The 19,967-nt window shown below is 39.4% G+C and overlaps 1 pseudogene; it reads right to left on the reverse strand.

Annotated features, from left to right (window-relative positions):
- Positions 1 to 1,143: 1,143 nt before the first annotated feature.
- On the reverse strand, positions 1,144 to 1,781 carry LOC141499582 (creatine kinase B-type pseudogene; annotated as a pseudogene).
- Between the last annotated feature and the right edge of the window lie 18,186 nt (positions 1,782 to 19,967).

Genomic DNA, 19,967 nt, shown 5'->3' on the forward strand with positions numbered 1-19,967 from the left:
TGAAAACCTTACTATTCATCCCCAGTTTTTTTCCAGGAGTCCCAATAGCTGACCCACAATGCAGTATGCATTCATTATTTCTTCTTTCAGATTAAACCTTTGGGATAGTTGATGGTTGTCTCCTTAAAGTTTGGTTCAGGTTCAAAAAAAGAAATTTCATTTCCTAGACCCAGACATAAAAAGTAAGGTAACTCCTAATAGTAATGATCTCATAGAGCTTTGTACTCATTTTACTCGTTAATGAATTTCTTTTTCTATTTCTTCCTTCCGGGTTTTGTTGGTAAACATATAAAGACAGACGAGTGTTTTCCTTGTTTATACACCAGGGAAAAGAATGGTTATAGAATGACAGTTGATAAACCTAACCTCTTCATAAATTGAGAGAATACCAGTTGATCTCCTAATAGATTTCTCCTAATCAATAACCTTAACCTTTGAAGCTCAATTAATTCTTTGTATTTGCATCCTTGAGTCCAGCTCACAGTAGGCACTTAAAGATCATTGACTGTTGCAATGGATGATTGATTTGAAAAGGAAAGTGAGGATAAAGCATAGACCTATGAATTATAATTAATTATATCCTATGTATGGAATAGACTGGAAAGAATTTTTAAAATACTTAATGAGTTGCATTGAATTGGTGAGATTCAACCTATTTCGTTGCAGTGGGTACACTGGCATGATGGGTGAGAATTCCCACCACCATCTGTATCAGTTCCACCTCTGAGAAGCCCAGTTAGTTAGCATGAACCATATCAAAGACACCACCTAAAGCTGCTGTGTCCACACCCTCTACCTCCCTCTTCTGTAGCCTTACTTTCCTCACCAAACCTCATGGTTGCTTAGGTAGGGAAGCTTAGGTAGAGAAGTTTGATGTGGACACCTGTTCATGGGTCTGTGCCCAGGTTGTAGGGGCATGTCAGGATACACCTCAGGTGGGGGTTTCACATGAACTTGTAGGTCTTTTTTTAGGTTTTTGCAAGGAAAATGGGGTTAAGTGGCTTGCCCAAGGCCACACAGCTAGGTAATTATTAAGTGTCTGAGACTGGATTTGAACCCAGGTACTCCTGACTCCAGGGCCGGTGCTTTATTCACTGCACCACCTAGCCACCCCAGGTCTTGGTCTTAAAAAGGATTTTTGATCTAGATGTGTCTGGTGCAGAAGCATGTGAACACTTCCTTCATGTTACCCCTCTTTTGCATGGAGATGACCATCAGGGGACCCTGTTCATTGATCCATACCAAAAAAGTCATTGTGCCAAATGCTCCTGCCATTGGGCCAGTGTCAGGCCATGCCAGAGGCCAAGAGGAGTGAGGAGACAGGTTTGTTGAAGAGGAAGTGGCCATCAATCAGCTGCTGCTGTGCCTGCGTGATTCTTCAAAGCATAATACTTCTCATTCAGGGCACCTTCCAGGCTGGTCAGAGTTGCCATAGAGAGCTTCTTGCCAATGTGAAGGCAGACAGAATCCTTCAATATTTTGGTTCATTTGAACACAAGAACTCAGCATATAATTAGGATCCAGGTCATCACCACCCTGCAGATTGTTAGGGTTAAGATCAGTCTTATGCTCATCTGAAGGTGTGCAACCTACATGGTGGCCCTCAACAATAGGATCAAACATTCCTTGACCACATCATAGCTCTCCTCATCTCTAGCCTCATAGCCCACAGTCATGATGAATGGGTGCTCTGCATTATCCACATTGGTCCGGATGACATCAGCCTTGATGAAACTGCTGAATATAGCCTTATCCCAGAGTTTGTCATAAGTTGTAGTCATGCAAAACATTTCCATAAGTTTGTTGTGAAAGAAAACATAGGACCTCCCCCCGCCAAAAGAAACCTCAAGCATCAACAACTTAGCCCTATCATTGTTGCGTGAGGAGAGGGCAGAATTTTTCTCCTCAGCCAGACAGACAACAGCACTTCACCATGTTGGATTTGCAGAAGGCCAATGCTGCCACTGTTGTGCTAAGATCCCAGACCATCTTAGCTTGAGTTCAGTCACAGAATCCTCCACAAATCTCTTATTTCCATTCCTAATTGATGCACTCAATTCCTCTCACTTTGTCTTGGCAGTAATCTCCTTATTGGTTTCCCAACTTCTAATATCTCTTTTCTACTTTTTCTTCTGTCTCTGTCTTTCTCTCTTTTCCTCTTTCTCTCTCTATCTCTCTCTCCCCCTCTTACTTTGTCTCTCTTCTTTCCTTTCCCTTTTCATACCTCTCTCATTTATTTTGTATGTTTTATTTTTTCTCCCCTATATATCATATCTTCCCTGCTCCCAACTCTCAGGACAGTGGAAGTTCCTTGAGGGTAGTGACTATTTATTTTTGTATTCCCAATGCCTAGCAAAATAGTGGCACTATATAATTCTGGTCAATCAATCATCACCTCCCTTCCAGTTGGTATGGGAGATAACAAAACCAAGCTGAAGATTTTAAAGGAAATGCCAAGAAGAGTCTATGTACACTATTATACCTTTGTGGGTGTAAGGGGAGGAGGAAATTCTTTAGTCAATCTTGGTAGAATTTGAGAGAGGTTAATCATTGTTTGATCACATCCCTGACTGGAAAGGGGTGATGATTGATTGATCAGAATTAAGAAGTGAGGGGGTGACGAGGAGAGATGTACAGGGGTGGTAATATGTGAGATGTTGTCTTCTCCTCACAGGAACTAGACAAAAAAATAGGATCGATTACCTCCAGAATTAAATATAAATGCCTCATTTGGTTCTCTTCTTCACCTGGGCTCTTCTCTTTCCTGTCCAACACAATTCTTTTTCACACACTCTATACCCAGCCAATACTTGTCTATTTGGAATTCTTTAAACATGACTCTCTTCTCTCTAAGCCCTTGTATTGGCTGTGCGCTATGTCTGGGATGCTCTCCTCTCATTCATCTTTATCTCTTAGGCTCCCTGGCTTCCTTCAAGACTCTTCTCAGAGACTACATTCTGCAGGAGGTCCTAGTGCCCTAATATTTTAGGTTAACTTCCATTGACTCTTTTTGCAAATACCCATTTCCTCCCCTTATGTGTCTGTAGGAGCATATCTCACCTCTAGATGAGATGACCACACCCAATGGCAAAGTTGGTTTTGATTATCTCCTTTTTAATAGATTCCAATAGACCTATCCATATTATACAGTGAGATATATAAGCTCATCAAAATGGGGACCATCTCCCTGGCTCAATTTGCCTCACTCCTTGAATAAATGAAAACCTTTAATTTCCTGTGGTGGGGGTGGAGTGGGGAATATGCCATTGACAGAACAACAATGTTGCACATCATCATCCTAAAACTTAGCATCCCAAAATGTTTTATTTGGCTTTGGTCCAAGGCTTGGTTGGTAGTTAGGTTTGGATTTGACCCAAATATGTTTTATTTAATTATTATTTTAATTTTATTTTATTTCTCCCTGGGTACATGTAAAAACAAGTTTTAACATTCATTTTTAAAATTTTGAATACTGAACTCTCTCTCTTCTTCTCCTTCCCCTCCTTCTTCCTCCCCCCACACCTATTGAGAAAGCAAGTAATTTGATGTAGGTTAAAAATTTGTAGTCATGCAAAACATTTCCATAAGTTTGTTGTGAAAGAAAACATAGGACACCCCCCCCCAAAAGAAACCTCAAGAATAATAAAGCAAAAAAAGTATGTTTCAATCTGTACTCAGACACCACTCACTCTTTCTTTGGGGATGAATAGTATTCTTTATCATAATCCTTTAGAGCTGTCTTGGTCACAGCTTTGCTGAAAAAAAAAACCAACCCATCATTCACAGCTGATCATCCTACAATATTGTTGTTACTTGGCATACAGTGCATTTCCCATTGCCTCGGCTTTTGTAAGTCATTCCAGGTTTTACTAAGAGCATCCTGCTAATCATTTCTTTTTTTCTTTAGGTTTTTACACGGTAAAGGGTTTAAGTGACTTGTTCAAGGTCACACTGCTAAGCAAGTATTGTTTTTTGCAAGACAATGGGGTTAAGTGATTTGCCCAAGTTCACATAGCTAGATAATTATTAAGTGGGGCTAGATTTGAATTCAAATCCTCCTAGCTCCAAGCTGGTGCTCTATCCACTGTGCCACCTAGCTGCCTTAATGGATAAACAATTGACAGATTTTTTTTTTTATACAAGGCAATGGATGAAGTGACTTGCCCATTCACATTGTTAGGTAAGCATTAAATTTCTGAGCCTGGATTTGAACTCAGGTCCTCCTAACTTGAGGGCCACTGTACCATTTAGCAGCAATCTGCTCATCATTTCTTATAGCAGAATAACATTCCATCATACTCTTGTACCACTAAAGTTCCAGTCATTTCCCAGCTGTTGGGCATCCCCTCATTGTCCAGTTCCTTCCTTCTTTTCATCTCTTTTGAACATAGACCTTGTAGTGGCATTGCTAGTTTGAAGTGTAAGCATGATTTTATAGCCCTTTGGGCATAGTTCCAAATTGCTCTACAGAATTGTGGAATCATTTCACAACTCTACCAACAGTGCATTAATGTCTCATTTTCCCTACATCCCTTCCGATAGTTTTCATTTTCCCTTTCTGTCCTATTAGCCAATATAATAGGCATAAGGCATAATTTGTATAAAATAGGCTTTTTTTTTTCCAATTTAACATCACATGCTCTGGATAGATAACACAACGCTGCCAATCTGTCCAGTTTCAGTACAATAGAAATAAAAAGGATTCCTTCCTTGTCTTCAGGTCTTGTGATTTCAGTTATACAAATTAAATAATAAAGACCTATGTCACATATACATATATATTTACATATATATTCATATATATATAGATAGATATAGGAATGATAATAACTGCCATTTATTATGCACCTACTCTGTGACAGGCAATGTGATCAGCCTTTCAGAAATATCTCATTTGATCCTTACAACAACCCTGCAAGATATGTTCTGTTATCCTCTTTTTTAGAGATGAGGAAAGCAGAGTCAGAAGTGATGTGACTAGTCCAAAGAAAGAGTGAATGGTGTCTGAATACAGATTGAAGCATACTTTTTTGCTTTATTTTTCTTGAGGTTTCTTTCTTTTTTTTTGAGGGGGAGAGACTAGATACTTTGCTCAGCACCTACCTCCTCACTTAAATACCAATCACTTGCAAGTCATGGCATTGCCTTCATGATGTCATGGTCCTCTTTGAGAACAAAGGACAAGCAATAAGTATACCACGTGGGTGGCACAGTGGATAGTGTCAGGCCTGGAGTCAGGAAGATCTGAGTTCAAGTCTGGTCTCTGACACTTCCTAACTGTGTGATCTTGTGCAGGTCTCTTTTTCTTGTTTGCCTCAGTTTCTCATCTGTAAAATGAGCTGGAGAAGGAAATGATAAACCTGCCAAGAAAACCTCAAATGGGGTCGCACAGAGTTGGACACAACTGAAAAATTGACTGAACAACCTCACACATACATACATATACACAATATATATGCTCTACACATATAACATATATGTAAAATATAGCAAGTGTTTTCAGGATGGGGGATATGAAATTCTGGGGGATTCAGAACAAAACCCACTTTCCCTAGTCCTTTTAATGGAAAGTATTTTAACACAGTATTGGGATGGTAAAGAGTTAGCTTACTCTCAAATGCTTAGGTTCCCTCCCACCAAAAATTTGTTCTTGTTCATCCTTCTTTCTAGAAGAGATCCAATGACATCAGGAGGAGGATGTCTTTACTTGAAAGTGAATTGAATTTAAGTGAGGCAGGGCTATACAAAGTCCATTAAACTCTCTTTCCTTCAAGGTCATCTGAGTCCAGTAGCAAGACATTGGTCAAGATGGTTCCAGATGCCGTGGGACACATTGACCTCTATAAATTAAGGCATCTCCCAGGTCTTAGTTTGTCTGAGGCAGTGCCCATCCAGTAATTAAAGTCTAGGTAAGAATTGAGGCAGAAGTGTGTCTTAACCTTTTGTGAAGGTTTTTGGCCAGAACAGAAACAATCTCTATTGACTTTTACTTGGAGCCATCAAAACCTAAACAACGAGCAACTGAAACTTTAAGTGGAACCTCTGGAGAGCCAGTGATTAGGGTCTAAAGGCAGAGTCATGTCTGTTAGCCATGCCTAAAATGCATCCCCTCCTCACTTCTGCCACCTGGAATCTTTGGTCTGGTGCTTAAGCATCACTTATTACATAAAACCTTTCCTAATTCCCCTGTCTACAAGTACCCTCTGTCCCATAACCAGTATCCTTCATTTTGAGCATATGACAATATATATGTATATATATGAAATATGTATGTAAATACACAAATGTTGTCTTCCTCATTAGAATGTAAGCACCTTGAAGGCAAGAATTGTTTCACCATTGCTTATCACAGTGCCTACAAAGTCAGGTATTAATAGATACTTCTTGTCTAATGAGTAAAACTATCTGAGTGCTAATTTTAAGAGGTAAAAACTCAGAAAAATACAGTGTTAAAACTTACCCATCAAACACATTACATAAAAGACAACCATGAGTGGAAGCCAGGTTGGCACAATGGATAGAGCACCAGCCCTGGAGTCAGGAGGACCTGAGTTCAAATCTAACCTCAGACAGTTAACAATTAATCTAATTGTGCGATCTTGGGCAAGTCACTTAACTCCATTGCCTTGCAAAAACTCAAAAACAAACAAACAAAAACCAACTATGAATAATGAACAAGCATGCTGATCAATACAGTGAATTCAGGGTCTCCTTTTTAACTCGCCCATTTAGCTAAGTTCAAATCCAGACTTAGACATTTACTAGCAAGGTGAACCTGGACAAGTCACTTAAACCTCTGTTTGTTTTTGTTTCCTCAATTGTAAAACAAGCCCATGGCTGCATTGTTTTCTTAGAGAGAGAGAGAGAGAGAGAGAGAGAGAGAGAGAGAGAGAGAGAGAGAGAGAGACAGAGACAGAGACAGAGAGAGACAGAGAGAGAGACAGAGAGAGAGAGAGAGACAGAGAGAGAGAGACAGAGAGAGAGAGAGAGAGAGAGAGAGAGAGAGAGAGAGAGAGAGAGAGAGAGAGAGAGAGAGAGAGAGAGAGAGAGAGAGAGATAAGGAAATAGGAAATAAGCCTTTGACTTTTGATAAGTATTACAGTGGATAGGGCTGTATTTAGAGTTAGGAAGACCTGAATTCAAATCCTGCCTCATATATTTACTAACACTGTAATCCTAGGCTAGTCATTCACCCTTTCTCAGTTAGTAATGTTAACTTCACAGGGTGGTCATGAGGAACAAATGAGATACTCTATGTAACTCTTTTTGCAATGCCCTACTTTAATATTAGATATTGTTCTTACTCTTGGAGAAGCTAAATGCTGTGACATGAAGGTGAGTTTAGGAGTTAGAAGACCTAAATCTGCTTCTTACAGCATGAACTCTTATGGTAGAGTGTTGTTCTTGAAGTCAGGAGGACCTTCCTTTTTATTTTGTTCTGGATGCTTACTAGTCATGTAAACAAATCATTTAAACTCTCAGCCTCAGTTTCCTCATTTATAAAATGAGTCTGCAGAAGGAAATGACAAGCCATCCAGTGTCTCTGCCAGACCCCAAAAGGGATCATAGAGAGTTGGGCAGGACTAAAACAATGAACAACAATACTAACAAAGTGAGCAAACAAGAGGGCAAAACTCTACTGTGTCACTTCCCAAGAAATAGAAATAAACCTAAACACCCCAAAGCCCTGTCTTAGGATCTTACATTTTATATACGGCTGTACACAGATCAGTAAATCTAGGAAATTTGAGAAAGGAGATGAAGGGATCAGCAAACTATGATACCTTTGCTAAACCTTGGTAGGGTTTAGAGGGTAGGGACTTCAGAAGTAGTAGAGATGAGGATAGAAACATTCAAGGTATAGGGACAATTTAGGCGATGACCAATGAGGTGAAGAGATGATTTCAGGAAGAACAAATAAGTCAGTCTAATTGGAATATAAGAGTAAGTAAGTGGAAGGTTGGGACCAGACTGAGGGGGCTTGTAAATGCCAGACAGAGGAATTTGCAGATCATGCTAGAAGCAGTAGGGAGTCACTGCTATTTTTTGACAGAGGAGTGATAGTTAGATGTAGTGCCTTGGTTACGGACACCTTGCCTTATATATGTGACTCATCTTTACAAAAAAAATTAAATTAATTTAAAAATTAATGTGTGTATATACTTATGAGTGTATACATGCACACACACACACACACACACACACATATATATAGAGATAGATAGATAGATAGATAGATAGATAGATAGATAGATAGATAGACAGATAGATATTGGGATGGGGGTCATTTTCTTTTGGTTACTAACTTCTTTTTACTTAGTTAAATCACAGAGCAACCATTCTCTACCTAAAGACTATACTAGTGGCTTAGTTGGGTTAAAGACATATATCTCTGAGACAGTTGAGATTAAATTCGTATAAGGGTATGAGATGAAAATGATGGGGTTGAAACATAAGCCAACCAATTAAATTTATGGTAGGGAAACACTGAATGTATCAAGTAAGAAGAATACCATGTGAGAGAACTGTCAGTAAAGAGAAGTGCTTAGATCTCAAGTCCCTAAGTCGTGGGATAGAGCATCCAATCTAGGTCCCTGGGTCACTCTACTGGAGACCTTTTCCTACATTATAGACATTGATCCTAATTTTGTTTCATTTCATTCATATCCAACTTTTCATGACACCATTTAGAGTTTTCTTGTCAAAGAGATTATAGTAGTTGGCCATTCCTTCTCCAATTCATTTTACAGATGGGGAAACTGAGGCAAACAGGATTAAATGGCTTGCCTAGGATCACAGCTACTGTCTGAGGTCAGATTCAAATTCATAACTCTACGCCCAGCACTCATTGTTCTCCTGGTTATCCCTGATATTTTCTAGATAGATACTAAGTCAGGAATTCCTAGAACTTCCAAGTGTTCCATTGCTGTGGTTCATATCTCTTTATCTTGCCCATGTAAATACTAGCACAAGAGACTCTTATCCTAGGAAAATGTAAACTCCCGAGGGCATTTTGTTTTTGTTTAAATAGCAGTTTGTAAAAGGCCCTAATAAATCATTGTTGGATTGAATTGATTCCTGTTTCATTGATTGGAGAGGTTTATATGAAAACCATCTTCAGTAATCAACCAAGGGTTAGCTAGGTGGTACAGTGGATAAAGCACTGGCCCTAGAGTCAGGTGGATCTGAGTTCAAATCCAGCCTCACACACTTACTAGCTGTGAGATCTTGGGTAAGTCATGTAACCCTGATTGCCTCATATTCAGGATCATCTCCAGTCATCCTGATTCATATCTGGCCACTTGACCGAGATGGCTCTGGAGGAGAAAGTGAGGCTGATAATTTAGTTCAATACCCCCTCGCTCAAATCCAGTTCATGTGCTTATCATGGCATCACCCTTCGGGTGTTATTGTCCTCTTTGTGAATTAAAGACAAACATCAATCAGCAAGCATTTATTGGGACCCTATATGTGTCAATCCAAAGAACGAAACAACCCTCATTCTTTCTCTGTGTCTCTATAGCATATTAAATTGAGTTGATACTTTAATTGAAAGATTAATTAAAAAACATAGGATGAAAAAAAGGGCTCATTTTTATAAAAATATCAGTCCCCTACTCTCAATGGACTTGGATTCTGATAATGATTTGTAGATAGATAGTACCCTAGTGACCATTTAATTCGACCCTACAGAGAAGGGATCTAACCCCCCCCCCCCCCCCCCCCGAAGGGAAGTGATATGTCCAAAGTCATTTAGGTAGGGCACAGCAGAACTGGGGTTTGAGTCCAAAGCTACTGACCTCATATCCATTTTTCCTCCTAAATATACCTCCCCATCAGAGTGGATGATTTCTCTTACCCTGACTCATATGCTCATTTCAAACCAAGTTCTCAAGGATTCTTTGAATTCATTCTCACACCTTTCACATCAAAGAATTAGTCTCATTCCAAGATGAGGCATGATATTCTACAGGGAGAGGTAAAAGGGACCTAGGGCAGAGGCTCTCCATAATCTCAGGACAGGCAAGTGAGTCTGGGCCCTGAGGAAGCAGACAGAAGCCTTTGATTTCATTTCATATGTCATTTCAACCACAAAAAGAGATGGCATTATCTCCATGATCCAAGATTATGGATGACAGGACATCAAGAATGTTGTTTGGCCAAACCAGGCTGGGCTGTTTCCTGGAGAGGTGGGTTTTATTACAAGAACACCTGGAATTGGCAGCTCCCCTGGATCAAAGGCCCCTTCCAAGGGAACTTAGTGATTTTCCAATACAATTTGAGTGGATTTGATTTCTTTGAAATCTCTTCTCAGGTCAAGGAAACTTGAATCAGGAGATGAACCATCTGTTCTTTTTTTTTTAAGCCATCCTCCTCCTCCTTCCCTTTGCTAACTTGAATCTTCCATGTTTTGCTTCTAAACTTCTCTTCTGTTGGATTTTACAAACAGTTCAAGCCAAGAAAGACTTCTTATCAGGAGGGGAGATAGTAGGTTTTGATCTACAAATCTGACTCCTGAATCAGAGCCCAAGGGATGAATCCAATATATTCTCCCATTTCATGGTGGCATCTGGGTTTGGGTCAGTAGGCTACAACAGGGAGAGAGCTAAACAACTGTGGTTATAACCATAATCAATGAATATATTGTTTTTTGTCCTTCGTTTTCAAAGAGGATCAGTGACATCATATTGTGAAGGCTTGACTTGTGTATGAATTGAATTTAAGAGAGGTAGACTTTCACAAAGTCATCAGCCTTCTCTCTTCCATAGTCATTGAATCTAGTGGCATTATAACAGACAAGATGGCAAGAGAGGACCCAGGATGGGCTATCTTTGATGTCTAATCAAACCCTAAACTCCATCTCTTCAACCTTCATTGTGGCCATTGGAACAAATAATTTTCATCTGTCCATTCCTTTGGGAAAGTCTTCACATGCTTAGAGTGGCCATCCCTGTAACTTACCAACAGGTCTGAAATGTCTTGGTTAACCTCAACCTGGTTTTGCCCCTCTACTGAGAAGGTTTTATAAGGGGTGGTCTTTGTGCATGCTACAACTTGTTGAAGTCACAGATGAGCATTGGCTGATACCAAAGGAGCTCTCACATTAGGAAGTGCTAGTCCTCCCTGAACACCCCCATCCACCCATATACATATTGTTTATATACATATTTAAAGGGTTTTGAATATGGGTATATGTAGACACATAAATATTTGCATATCAATGTGTATGCACATATATACTTATGTTCATACACATGTAAGGGTGTGTGTATGTGAGAAGATGTTTTGGAAATACCCATATCCCTGGGAGTATGCAAAGATACAAACACAAATCCCATAGATCTGTATGTGTATGCCCACCTACCCCTTTCTCTGAAAGAATCAACACCATTGATCTGTGTCTCTGTATCATATTAAATTGAGTTGATACTTTAATTGAAAGTTATTCATTGGAAAAACCTAGGATGAAAAAAGGGCTCATTTTTATAAAAATATCAGTCCCCTACTCTCAAAGGACTTGGATTCTGATCATTATTTGGAGATAGATAGTACCCTAGTGACCATCTAATCCAACCCTACAGAGAAGGAACCTAAGTCCTCCCCCTCCTCCCTCAGGAAGGGAAGTGATATGTCCAAAGTCATTTAGATAGGGCACAGCAGAACTGGGATTTGAGCTCCTAGTATGCACACACACACACACACACATACACCCCCCCACACACACCAATGCACATGTGTGCAATATGTCATTATAAATACATGATAGGTGCCCAAGGTGCATCATGCAACTGGTCCAAATGCACAGAAGTCTACACATAGATACATGCATGAGTGTAGGGGTATGCACACGTGTAAATATAAATATGCCTACACAGTAAACATAAAAGCATAATGATCTATCTGTCCATATATGTATCACAGAGCCAGTCCCCAAAGTAAAAATATGCTTCAGCGTAAGTGTGATCACATTTCACGACTAGATATAGAAATTAGTGTCTCAAACCTATTCTATATAAATGTATGTGTGAGTTCGGACATTGACTTCTACGAATCCTTCGTGTGTGTATAAATTGAACTAGATCTGACATTTTCTCAGGACAGGGAGTAGTTGACAAGGGATGTCCTCTATGAATGCCAACGGCCCCCTTCTTGGCAGCCTTCCTTGGAGCATCCACCTTTGTCTAGTCTAGATACCCCCCCCCCCCACCTCTGTGCATCAATAAGGCAGCAGTGCCCCTCGGACCCTGGCTGCAGCCCTGCTCCTTCCCATGCAACCTGGAAGCAGGAAAAGCATCTTCTCCCCTCCAGCCCCAGCCCCCTCCCCTCCCCCTCCCATTGCACCTCTCAATGCCCAGGCCCACAAAAGCTACTTTGATAAATGTAAGTAAAGCTTCGCATTGATTCTCCTGCCACTCTGTTTTTCTTGTCGTCGTTGTTAGCGCAGAAGTTGAAAGAGGCCCCATAATAGAATGAGTTGGCCTCGGAGCTGAGTCCCCCTTGATGAACAATCAGACACGAACGTCAATAACAATCAGATTGTCGGCGGCCTCCAGTCACTTAGGACTCCAGCGGGCTGTCTACAGGGCTCGGATTGAAACCCTCAGCTCCGAGAGCTCCAAATCGGGTTTGGCATTGGGAATGAAAAGACATCAACAATAATGGTATTACGGGGCTGATGGGCCCAAGGAGAGCCGGAGGCCCAGAATGAGACTGGGGCCCTGGGCACGGCAGGAGGCAGCCGGGGGGGGGGGGGGGGGGGGGGGGGGACCGAGGGAGGGAGAGAGAGAGAGAGAGAGAGAGAGAGAGAGAAACAGAGACAATAATGGAGAGACAGAGAACGAAACAGAGAGTCAGAGAAGAGAGATATATGCACAGAGAAGTAGAGAGACAGGGACAGAGAAGGAAGGAGGAAGGGAGAAAAGAGGAGGCAGATGAGGAGAGGCAGAGAGGGAGGGAAAGAAAGAAAAAAGAAAAGAGAAGAAGGAGGGAGGGTGAGAGACTGACACGCAGACAGACATATATGCACATAGAGGTAGATACAGATTGATGTAATCAGAAATAGACTGAAGAGTTGGGTGGAGGGAGACAGTATAGAAGGAAAGACATCACGGAGAGTTACTAAGAATGATAGCTGTTGAAGCTTTAGAAAAATGAAACAGTTCAAGGACAGAAGAAATCTTCCCCTTCCCTAAATTCCCAGTAAACTTGACTGATGAAGAAAAAGGAATATTAGAAAAATAGGCAGACCTATTTCAAAGGGCCATTGGATCATAGGATCTTAGGCTGACATTTCCATGGGACCTCTGGAGACACTGAGTTCGATTCTCAGTGGCGGTTACTGAGGATCCAGAAACTGAGGATCAGAAAGTTTAAGTGACTTGACCAGGATTACACGGGTAGTCATCATCTGGTGCAAAAATTAAATTCAATACTATTTGACTCCAAGACCTGAATCATATCCTCTCTTGGGGGAAATTATCAGTCTAGTTAAAGGAAAATGAATGAGTGAATGGGTGGGTAGATGAATGAATGAATGAATGAATGAGCATAGTCTCCAAACCAAGAGGTAGAAAACGGCAGGGGCCAGTTAGATCAAGGATAGCCCATAGGGTGGGAGTGAAAAGTATAGTGGCAGTCTTTTCCCCTTCAGAGTTGGTAAGACTGGGCAAATTGGATGGAGAAACTGCTTTGTATGTATAGTAGGTGCTTAATAAAGGCAGACTGAATTGGGTTGGATCTCTTTATTTATATATATTTTTCTTTTTCCTTTTAAAAATATTTTATTAACCTTTTGTTTTATATTACCTAATTTTCTCCCAGTATTACTCTCCCCTAACCCTCCTAGAGAGTTAGTCCAATCAATGGGATTTTTTTTTTGGCTAGACAATGGGGTTAAATGACTTACCCAAGATCACACAGCTAGGTAATTATTTGGTTTATGAGGCTGGATTTGAATTCAAGTTTTCCTGATTCCAGGGCCAGTGCTCTATCCATTCTACCACCTAGTTGCCCCCAATAGTTTTTTAAAGTATATGCATGATTGCAAATTGCTTTTCAAAATGGTTGAATTGATTCACAACTCCACCAACAATGTATTAGTGTGCTAATCTTCTCATAGCCCCTACAACGTGCTCTACAAACTGACCTTCTTACACCTCTTAAATTCTTCTGTCCCTCATGCCTGAAATGAACTCCCTTAATCTCCTTTGTCTCTTGGAATTCTTAGATCCTTTCCAGGATTAACTCGGGCAGCACCTCCTTACACACACACACACACACACACACACACACACACACACAATCAATCTTATGTTATAGAAAAGCAGGAAAGAAACAGGATAAAAGAATGGGTGAAGTTTGATTAAAAAGGAGGTTGTATTGGGGGTGGTGGTGGTGATGATAATTAAAGCACTTTTGAGGATAAACAGGATAAAAGAAGAGAGAGAATAGGATAAACTGGGAAAATAAAATGAAGAGAAATACAATTAGTAATTAAAATTGGGGAAAAAATTTTGCAGGAAGATTTTCTGATTAAAAAGGCCCCATTTTTCAAATTTATAAAGCTCAGAGTCAAATTTATATAATTGAGTCTTTCCTCAAATGATAAATGCTTAAAGGATATGAAAAGGCATTAACAAAGTGATCAAAACTATCTATAGTTATAGAAAAAATGCACTAAATCACTATTGATTAGAAAATGCAAATTAAAATAACTCTTGAGATATCCCCTATCCCCCCCCCCCCCCCACACACACATCTATCAGATTAGCTAATATTACAGGAGAGGAAAATGATAAATGTTGGAGGGGAACTGGAAAAATTGAGACACTAATACAGTGTTGAAGGAGTTGTGAACTAATTCAGCCTCTCTGGAGAGCACTTTGGAACTCTGCCTAAAGTGTTATTAAACTATGCATGTCTTTTGACACAATAATACATCTACTAGGTATTTAACCTAAAGAGATTTTTTTCATAATCTTTTATACATTTATTTTATTTTTTATTATCAAGATTTTATTTATTTTGAGTTTTACAATTTTTCCCCTAATCTTACTTCCCTCCTCCTACCCCCCACAGAAGGCAATTTTTACATTGTTTATGATCTTTACATTGTTTCCATGGTATGCATTGATTCAAATTGAATGTGATGAGAGAGAAATCATATCCTTAAGGAAGAAACCTAAAGTAAAAGAGATAGCAAGATCAGACAATAAGATATCAGGTTTTTTTTTTTTTTTGTCCTAAATTAAAGGTAATAGTCCTTGGTCTTTGTTCAAACTCCACAGTTCTTTCTCTGGATACAGATGGTATTCTTCATTGCAGAGAGCCCCAAATTGTCCCTGGTTGTTGCAATGAAGGGATGAAGAAGTCCATCAAGATTGATCATCACCTCCATGTTGCTGTTAGGGTGTACAATGTTCTTCTGGTTCTGCTTATCTCAGCATCAGTTCATACAAATCCCTCCAGACTTCCCTTGAAATCCTGTCCCTCCTGGTTTCTAATAGAACAATAGTGTTCCATGACATACATATACCACAGTTTGCTAAGCCATTCCCCAACTGAAGGACATTTACTTGATTTTCAATTCCTTTTTTTCTTTCCAATTCCTAAAGAGATTTTTTTAAAAAAAATAGGTACAATGTAAAAAAAAAATATTTATAGTTGCTCTTTAAATGGTGGTAAACTGAAAAACTGAGGGGATGCTCTTCAGTTGGGAAGTATATGATAGAATATTATTATGCTATAAGAGATACTGAACAGGAGAATTTCAGGAAAAAAATCTGGAAACTCTTGTGTCAGGGGCACATTGTATGGGCAACCGTGAATGACTTAGCAATACAATGATTCAAGACAATTCTGAAGGGTGTATGATGGAAAATGCTATCCATTTCCAGAGAAAGAACTGAAGAAGTCTGAATGCAAATCAAAGCATATACTTATTTTTAACTTTATTTTTCTTTCTTTTTGGTCTGTCTTTTCTTTCACCACATGACTATTATGGAAATATGTTTTCCATCATTGTGTATGTATAACCTGTCTCTGATTGCTTTCCTTCTCAAAGAGGGGGGAAAGGAGAGAGAGAATTTGTAACAAATTTTTTTTAATATTGAAAATAAAAAAATTTTTTGTTACATTTGAGTTCCAAGACCATCATTGTATACAACTATGTACATATATACATAGATATGCATATATGTATGCACCCAATGTACACATATGAAACCATATAATACACACTTCTATATATCAGTTCTTTCTCTGGAGATTGATAGCATCTTTCTTCATAGATCCTTTGTAGTTGATTTAATATTCATATTACTTGGAATAGCTTAGTCATTCATATTACTCTTCAAACAGTATGGCTATGACTATATATAACATTCTCTTGGTTCTGCTTATTTTCACACAAACCTTTCCATGTTTTTCTAAAAATCAACCTCCTCCTCATTTCTCATGGCACAATAGTATTGTATCAAAACTATATACTGTAACTTGTTCAGCCTTTCTCCAGTTGTTGGACATTTCCTCAATTTCCATTCTTTGCCATCACAAAGAAAAGTTGATATAGTTTAGAACAGACAAGTTTTTTCCTTTTTCCCTGATCACCTTGGGTAGCAGATCTAATAGTGGTGTTGTTGGGGTATACAGTTTTATTACTCTTTCTCCAAAATGGTAGGATGGATTCACAGTTCCACCAACAGCATAATAGTGTTCTAAATTTGCCACATCCTCTCCAACATTTGTCATTTCCCCCTTCTGTCATTTAGTTCATCTGAGAAGTTAGATATCTCAACACTATCTTAACTGTGCATTTCTCTAATTAATAATAATTTAGAACATTTCTTCATATAAGTGTATATAGCTTCGAATTCTTGCTCCAAAAACTGCCTGTTCATATCCTTTGAAGGTGTACAGTTGATGAATGATGCAAGCAGCCCTTCTTAAGGGAGATCTTTTCTGATTCCTTTAGTTCCTAAGACTCTTAAAACTTCCTCAATTTCTTTGTACCTATTCCTATATATTTTATTTTATTGATATTGTTAATAATAGTTAGCATTATATATATATATATATATATATATATATATATATATATATATATATATATATGAGATCCTTGAAGGCTGACATTCTTTTCCTTCCTTTCTCTTTCTCCTTTTTCTATTTCCTTCCTTTTCTTTCTCTTTCCTTCTTTCTTTCTCATTCTTTCTCTTTTATTCATTCATTCTTTCTCTCTTTCCTCCTTTCTTTCTCCTTCTTTTATTCTTTCTCTTGTTCTCTCTCTCTTTCCTTTCTTTTTTTTTTTGCAAGGCAATGGGGGGGGGTTAAGTGACTTGCCCAAGGTCACATAGCTAGTAATTATAGATAGATAATTGTTGTGTCTGAGGCTGGATTTGAACTCAGGTCCTCCAGACTCCAGGGTCAATGCTCTATCCACTGCACTACCTAGCTCTGCCCTTTCTTTCTTTCTTTCTTTCTTTCTTTCTTTCTTTCTTTCTTTCTTTCTTTCTTTCTTCTTCTTTCCTTTCTTTTTTCTCTTTCCTTCTTTCTCTCTTTCCTTCCTTCTTTCCTTCTCTCTTTCATCCATTCTTTCTCTTTTCTTTCCTTATTTCTCCTTTCTCTTTGTCTTTCTCTCCTCTCCTTCCTCTCTCTTTACTTCCTTATTTATTTCTCTTTTTATCCATTCTTTCTTTCTCTTTTTTCCTTCTTTCTTTCTCCTTCTTTCTGTCTCATTGTTCCTCTTGTTCTTTTTCTCTCCTCTCCTTCCTTCTCTCTCTCTCTCTCTCTCTCTCTCTCTCTCTCTCTCTCTCTCTCTCTCTCTCTCTCTCCTTTCCTCCCTAAACTCTTCAATTTGTGCCTAACATGTAGTGTGCTTTAATAAATATTTGTTGAATTGAATTTGAGGATTGGAAAAGGTGCTAATCACCTCTGGTCCCCATTTGGGCTTTTCTTGCCAAACTTTCAGGAGTTTGGCATTTCCTTTTCCAGCTCATTTTGAAGAAGAGGAAACTGAGGCAAATAGTGTTAAATGACATACAAAATCACACAGCTAGAAAATGTCTGAGGTCAGATTTGAACTCAGGGAAGATTAAGGCCCATTGCTGTATCCACTGCACCACTATGCCATCCCAAGAAAGTGGAGATTAGAATAATAAAGGTTCAGAGAAATGGGGTGAAAGTTTTGGTTGCCAAGTACTGGGTGTCAGAAGTGCCCCAGGCAAATTTGACCACTAGGTGAGTAAATGGCCATTTTTCCTACCCCCCCCCCCCCTTCCCCACTGGTTTATCCTTCCCCTAGCAAAACTTCCTTCCCTAGACTCTTGAGCCCTGAGGGCTCTACTCCAGCTGGGTTTTAATCTGATAAATTAATTTGAGGGAAGGTGTTAATGGGTGATAATGGCTTACAGCAGCTACCAACTCCTCTCGGGTGTTATTTGCTTTGGAAACAGCCTCTCCAGGCTTTTTCTGTCAGTGGTTTCAAGATTTTCCTCAGTCATCAGGGCTGAGTTGTCTTTGGTTTCTTTTCCTCAATCACCAGTCATTGGTGAAGTCCTATCAGTTCTGCTATGGTGATACCTTCCACATCTGGGCACATCCACAGACCCAGTCACTGCCCCAGTCTGGATGCTCATTCTATTTCTCCTAGCTCATTATAGTCAACCAGCAGTAGCTTCCTAAGAATGTTTTCATCATTGCTTTCCCCTGCTCAGAAGCCTTCAGGGTTCCTCATCATCAGTGTAAGAAAATCTAAACTGCTGAGTCAAGAATCTGAACTCCTCTGTCTCTACAATATCTTCACTCACCCCTTTCACAAACTCCTCCCTTCATCCCTTTGGAGCTAGGTGATGTAGTGGTTAGAGCTCTGAACCCGTGAATTCAAATCTATCCTCAGATCCTTACTAAGTTGGATGACCCTGGGCAAATTATTTAATCTCTGAGCCTCAAATTCCTAAGACTTCTTTAATTTTTCACCATGCTCCAGGAAGCTCATTATTGGGATAACATCCTATCAACATTTTCAGCCTTTCCAATTAGAGAATGCGGGACCATGAATTTCCAAGCCCTTTATTTATTTTTTTTTACTTTTGAAGGGCAATGGGGCTAAGTGATCTGCCCAAGTCACACAGCTAAATCACCAAGCCCTTTATTAAAGGAAGGAGTTTAGTTTAGCACATCTCCTCATTTCTATATTGGCTACTTTCCTTGGGGACTTTTCTGATTGATTTCTCCATCATTTTGGATACTTTCTCTTTCCCCTCTTCCTCCCACCCTACTTGCTCGTCAGTCATTTATGTTTTGTCTTCCCTCACTGAGGAGGTGGCTAGGTAGAGGAACCTAGAGATGTGAGTTTAAATGTAGTTTCATTCAATTAGTAGCTATGGACCCTGGACAAGTCACATAACTCCTTTTGCCTTAATCCTCCAGAATAGGATTATTGGAGATTGTATTAATATTTGCCAGAGACTAGGGATATGTTTTTCTGGTTGTCTGGTTTTGCAAGATGGAAATGCAAGACAGTGGCAGGTCAAAGAAAAGAGGAAAGATGGAGGATGAAAAGTATGACAGGAAATAGGTGAGAATCAAATAGCATGAGCAGGTATGGAGGATTCTCACTCTGCCCCCCTCCATGAGTTCTTGGGTCCATGGAAATATCATCAAAAGGAAATTTAATACATAATACTTATCATACACACACACACACACACACACACACACACACACACACACACATATATATATAACTTTTCATGCTGAGCAGACTTCATTAATAGCAAGGCATTATTGTTTAGAGAATTTGACTTCTTTTGCAGAATTCTAATTCATAAACGGATTGTTGACTAAATGACTAATTCTTGCCAATTTGATTTGAGAGGAAATATGGTTCAGTGGATACTGGACCTGAAGTCAGGAAGATCTTGGTTACAATCCTACTTCAGACACTTAGCCGTGTGACCCTGGTCAAG

The sequence above is a fragment of the Macrotis lagotis genome, chromosome X (assembly GCF_037893015.1).
Source record: "Macrotis lagotis isolate mMagLag1 chromosome X, bilby.v1.9.chrom.fasta, whole genome shotgun sequence".
In the NCBI taxonomy this organism is placed as follows: Eukaryota; Metazoa; Chordata; class Mammalia; order Peramelemorphia; family Peramelidae; genus Macrotis; species Macrotis lagotis.